Source organism: Dipodomys merriami, unplaced genomic scaffold, assembly GCF_024711535.1.
Source record: "Dipodomys merriami isolate MVZ:Mamm:240054 unplaced genomic scaffold, mDipMer1.0.p SCAF_4, whole genome shotgun sequence".
NCBI classification, from domain to species: domain Eukaryota; kingdom Metazoa; phylum Chordata; class Mammalia; order Rodentia; family Heteromyidae; genus Dipodomys; species Dipodomys merriami.
Window position 1 is genome coordinate 15,544,824 of NW_027205603.1, and position 6,000 is coordinate 15,550,823.

General features: G+C 42.5%; 1 long non-coding RNA gene across 1 annotated transcript; it reads left to right on the top strand.

Moving 5' to 3' along the window:
* Nucleotides 1-3,442: 3,442 nt before the first annotated feature.
* Nucleotides 3,443-5,576, top strand: LOC138805675 (uncharacterized). The gene is made up of 3 exons (XR_011365617.1): nucleotides 3,443-3,651; nucleotides 4,051-4,154; nucleotides 4,705-5,576. It is a non-coding gene; the product is annotated as an uncharacterized lncRNA (long non-coding RNA).
* The last annotated feature ends 424 nt before the right edge of the window (nucleotides 5,577-6,000 follow it).

The window sequence follows — 6,000 nt, forward strand, 5'->3', positions numbered from 1 at the left end:
GCCCCGGGAACCCCGGGCTCCTCGGGCTGGCGCTCCCGGGATGGCACGGTGGTCCAGATGAGGAAGCCGGCGCGCGGGGCTCTGGCGCCCGGTGTCACCGCTGGCCGCTGCGGGCTTGCGGGAAGGCCGTGTGGAAAGCGGTGCAGTGTTGTTGAAATACTGTTGACCCAGAGACGGCCTGTGGATCCGGGGAGTGGGGGGGCGGCGCGAGGGAGACCGTGCTGTCTCTGCGCCAGCCGGCGGCCTTCCCCGCAGGTGCGTGGCCTGTGCAACAGACAGGAGTAGATTTTTCCCTGCACAACTGCACCGAAAGAGCCCCCCCGCCCCCCGCGACTTCTCTCCTCCCCTCCACCCCCCCCCCTACCCGGGGCAGGGACAGAAGGGCGAAGCCCTTGACCAGTAGGGGCTCGCAATACAAGTGGAGGTCCCCGGCTCTTCCTTCTGCCAGTTTAAAGTAGCCACCTATTTTCTTATCATCTTTGCTTCATGATTCCTCCCCCCCCTCCTCCCCACGGAGAGGGAAATGTACTTTATACCATCTTAACCTTTACCGTGTATGGCCGACTCTTTAAACTCTGACCTTTCCTCAGGCATCTCTGTCTCCTTCAAACATTTCTCTATTCCTTTGACGTCTGTTCTAGCTACCATGTCTAGATTTTATTCTTCTTTGCTAACTTAATTTCCTATTATTTCTTTTTAGTTGTAGCTATTCCTCAAGATTTTTTTTCCTCCACCCTTTGATTTTCCTTTCTGAAACTACGTTTACTTTTTCTGAATAGTAGCTGCACAAACACAACATTAATGACTGAGGAAATAGGCTTTTCTAGCCTACTATTTCAAATACAATGTAACGCTTTCAATCAATTGAGGGATTTCTAACTACCAGTATAAGTCCAGCTATGTCAATGCCGTGTTTCGCAAAATCAAAACTATTACCTCCTACTCTTTGTAAATGAGCTGTACTGTTGGACCGAGCAGGCCACACCTGACTCCCACTGAGACTTCAGAACAGGATGGGGGCACAGAGCCAAGATCAGGGTAACTACCTGAAGTGGATGGTGATGCAAAGAAGAGCAGACAGGCATCTAGGGGTGAAGGTAAGATCAGAAGCCCGAGAAGGACCCAAAGAAGTGTTAAATTCCAAGAACAGAACAGAGAAGGGGCTGATGTGGTACTAAGATTAGAGACTGGCTTCTAATCCAACCCTCCAGGGACACAGCTGTAAGTAGCAGACAAGACTAGACCCAGCTGAGGCCTCATGTCCTTTCTGTTATCTCATAAATGCAATCGTTCATATACACAGTAGGCACAGGAGGTACACAATTCTCATACAATTCTATAAAATTTAAATAGCTGTGACTCTGGTTTGTGCAATGCAGTTGAGATCTACCTTTTCACATAGAAGAGGTGTACTCATTAAAGGAAACAAAGGGCTAGGAATGTGGCTTAGAGGTAGAGCACTTGCCTAGCATGGATCATTAAGCCCTACATAAGTACTACATAAACAGAAAAAGAAGGAAGTGGTACTGTAGCTCAAATGGTAGAGTGCTAGGCCTTGAGCAAAAGTAGTTCAGGGACAGTGCCCAGTGCCTGAGTTCAAGCCCCAGGGCTAGTAAATAAAAGCAACAAAAAGTAACCTTGACAGAGAAAATATATTAATATTAATGTCAGAAATCCTATTAAATAACTGACACATCTTAATACTTTCACTCTTATCCCAAATATTCAAGCTTGTATTTGCTTAAAGAACCTAAAATTTGTTTTCTAAAAAACCTGAATTATGACAGAAACTCCAAGCCCAGAGTCCAACTGGATCAAATCACTTAATTCCTTTGAGCTTGTTTCCTCTTTTGCAAAATGGAAGAAATTGTATTTATCCCTAATGGATTGTTTGTGTCAGCCAAGAAAGATATGAATGCAAAAAAGGTAGAAATACCAGGTGCTGCTGGCTCACACATGTAATCCTAGCTACCGAGGAGGCTAGGATCTGAGAATGACAGTTCAAAGCCAGCCAGGTCAGGAAAGTGTGTGTGACTCTTTATCTCCAGTTAACCACCAGAAAACAGGAAGTGGTACTATGGCTCAAAGTGGTAGAATGCTTGCCTTGAGCAAATGAGCTCAGGGATTGCACCCAGGCCCTGAATTCAAGCTCCACAGCTGCAAAAAAAAAAAAAAAAAAAAAAGGTACAAGTGTGAAAAGAAGCCATGAACTGAGAACAGATAATGTAATGACTACCATTGATAAGATTTTATTCCCCCCCCTTTTTGGGGAGTCAAAAATATATTAAATGTCTAATTTCTTATGAGAGATCCTTAGTTTCCACAAATGCCAACAGTCATCTCTTTAAAGTGTTTGTGACACTAAGGGGAAACTGAATAAAGTCTCCAACTTGTTTTAAGTTACTTGCTTTTAATTTACTTTAAAAATCACAAATTTTGGAGGTCAAGCAATTGAGCAACATATTAACCTACCAGTAGCTTTGCTGTACATAGCAACCTTGATATGTGAGTCATGATGATAATGATTGCCCAAATTACTTTTCAGAGACTTAAAGGCCACTTTGGATGAACTCACTGATTGTTTACTTGGATGTTCTCAAGTGTCCATTTATGACCCTTTGATGTCAGAAAGCTACAATTTCCCTCCTCAGAACCATCATAATGCCACCATTTTCAGATTGTATCCTATGAAGATTGATCATTTATGTATAGACAACTGATTATTTCTGGTGGACTCACTGTTCATTTGAGGGCTTTAAATTACCCTCCCAACCCCTCTCTTGGGTGAAATGAATTCCAGATTTAGGTCACCCATCTTCTTACCTTTGGCATTTAATGAATACAACTTTTGGGGGGTAAAATCATTTCAACAATTGGCATGCTGTACATCAGGCATAACAGGTCTGATTCAGTAACACATAGGCATATAGAACCTAAGTTATTTACTAACTTTTCTTTTCTTTTCTTTTTTTCTGGGTCCGGTCGTGGGGCCTGAACTCAGGGCCTGGGCGTTGTCCCTCAGCTCTTCAGCTCAAGGCTAGCGCTCTACCACTTGAGCCACAGTGCCACTTCCAGCTTTTTTTCTTTTTGCTTATGTGGTGCTAGGGAATCGAACCCAGGGCCTCAGGCATGCAAGGCAAGCACTCTACCACTGAGCCACTTTCCCAGCCCCTTATTTATTTACTAACTTTTCAAGGGATAACAACTAGCACATGACAAGAGAAATAAAATACCACCTGTCTGTGTGTCTGTGAGCATGAAGTTAGAAAAGAAGGGATGGGAAAATAAGACTGTTTAAGTTATTTAGCTATAGAGGATGCCTATGTATGCACAAGTATGACTTTTCATAGACCAGTGATATAGCATCAATGATTAGATATACTACCTGCATGTTGGTGAAAATTACTTATCTTCTCTCTTCTGCTTGTGTTTTTCTAGCTCACTAGTAGCTTCTTGTGGGTAGATGTGTGATTCAGAGTAATGAGAATGAGTTTCGCCATGAATTTGGTCTCTGGGGAAACCAACTTGTCAAGGGCCCTTTTTGAGAAGAGCTGGGAAAGCCACCTGCAACAGAAGTCAAATAACCAGTTCTGTATCATGACATGCAAGTTTCCAGTTACTAGGAATCAGCATATGTGCCCTATGACAGAGGTAAGCTCAGACTACAGTGAAGGACATTCTTGAGGGTCTTCTAAGCTTCTGACTGCAAAACACTTCATGGTAAAAACCCTTATTTTTCATCCTATGTTATGTCGTGGGGTTGGTCTCTTCTGTTTTGCTTTCTTGTTGCTGTAATTCTGACTAATGAAAAGTACATCTTGCAACAGAGTCTATGCCAGGAAAATGTGACAAAATTTCTTTCTTAAAAGGAACCTTTGTATAAAGATTAGCCGTAGGTAGCTGTCCAGTCTTAGAAGTTGTTTGGAGTGACCCAGGTTGCCTGTAGTTTACTAAATCTTCCTAGCAATTGTGTTCTGGCAATTCATTCAGCATAAATGAGATGTTGCTTTGTAATACCTAAGTGTTCTTTTCTATATGTGTCATTTCCAGAAGACACAGCCAGCTCTTCAAGGTCAGGGATGGATTCTCTTAGCCATTAATTGAAGTGAGCAGCATGTACAATGACCATAGGACTCCAGTGACTGAAAGCTGGGGTGAGTGCAGCTGATACTAGAACATTTGGAATCTGTGGTCTCTGTCTTCTTCAAGTTGTTTTATGAGTTTACGATGCTGTTGTTGAACCCCCTGTGCACAGTCCTGAAATAAATCAGAACTCGAAACTACCATAGGAGAAAACCTGAGTGCTGGGGCTGGGAAGGTGGCTCAGTGGTAGAGTGCTTGCCTTGCAGGCATGAGGCCCTGGGTTCAATTCCTCAGCACCACATAAGCAAAAATAAAAAAAAGCCAGAAGTGGTGCTGTGGCTCAAGTGGTAGAGCGCTAGCCTTGAGCTGAAGAGCTGAGGGACAGCGCTCAGGCCCTGAGTGCAGGCCCCATGACCGGACCCCCCCCCCAAAAAAAAGAAAACCTGAGTGCCCTCCAGCTTAAAGCCAGCTGGGACCTATCTCAGGGAGGGTGCCCTGAGCCGGAGGCATTTTTGACTCCAGTACTTGGAAAGGAGGTGTGGAGGGGCTTCACTTGAATCCTTTGAGGTAGACTTCTCAAATGGGCTGCATTCAGTAAACTGTCAATCCACCTCTCTACAGCACCTTTGTAGACCCCGAACCTTTGGAACAGTGCAGATGACCAGATGTGCACACTCCAAACAGCTAAGATCCACCCAAGCAGTGTTGCTTCTGACTCTTGACCCTGATCTTCTGTCCTAAATTAAGGCTTCAGCTTCTCGGCAAGGGGCCATAAGTTGAATCTACACAATGTAGGCCTGTATATATATGCATCCTTCAGCATCAAGGTGATTGGTTATGAAAAGAATTCACTGAAGGATAAACAGGTGAAAGATATACTCATCACAGTTTTCTAATATGATACTAGCAATTTAAGTTAAGGGGAATTACGCCTGAATGACACTACTTAACAGTAGGATTTCATTTATGTAAACATGAGCTTTGCACAATATCTGTCAACCCAATTTTGTGAGTTTTGTTGAATCAAGGTAGCTACAGGACAGATATGATCTTAATTTCATTCAGGTCTGCATCCAAGAGGGAAGTCATAGAAAGTACCCTAGTTTGTGGAAGGCAGTTAGGGCATTAGTTAATGGCATTAGGGCCGCTGCCAAAAGTAGCAACCTAATATTCTTTTCAGAGTAATATAATGATTTAAGAGTGTGAACTCCATTTTTGAGACCTGGATTCACCCCTGTGCTCCCTGGAGAATATTTTCACCTTCAACAAACTTCTTATGTCTTCATGCATAAATTGGAAGTAATAACAATATGTTGATGATGAACAGGGTTAACATGAAGCTAAATTAATAAATGTCAGGTGTTTGTTCCATGCCTGTTATATAGTACATGTGCAAAAAAATCCGTATGAGTGTATTATTATATGTTATATTGGTTCTTGTGAAGTACTTGGTTCCAATTGTATTTCCTCTTCTGTCTTGTTCTGTTCATTAAATTGCCACTTAAACTTTAATCATTGCAGTTCATGGAACATCTACTACACACCAGGCAACCATTTTGCTTCTCAAAATACCTCAATGAGGTGGGCACAATTGCCTCTATTTTATAGACAAGAATGCTGGTTTTGGAGATGCTAAGCAGCTTGCTCACTGTCATATCACTACTGAGCAGACAGCTGGTGATTGACTCCAGATCATTGAATTTGAAAGCCACTTTTATATTATATATATGTACATATATATTATATATTATATCGCTTTCTGGGAAGGACTTTATTCTTGACCCCTTTGGAGTTGTTACTCTTATTTGGTATTCAAATAACAATATATGATGGGTTGCACTTGGGGGTCACATGTGTAAATAATCCCACTGCATAGGTGTTTCACTAAAGTGGGTTTGTACATATAAAGAACTATTT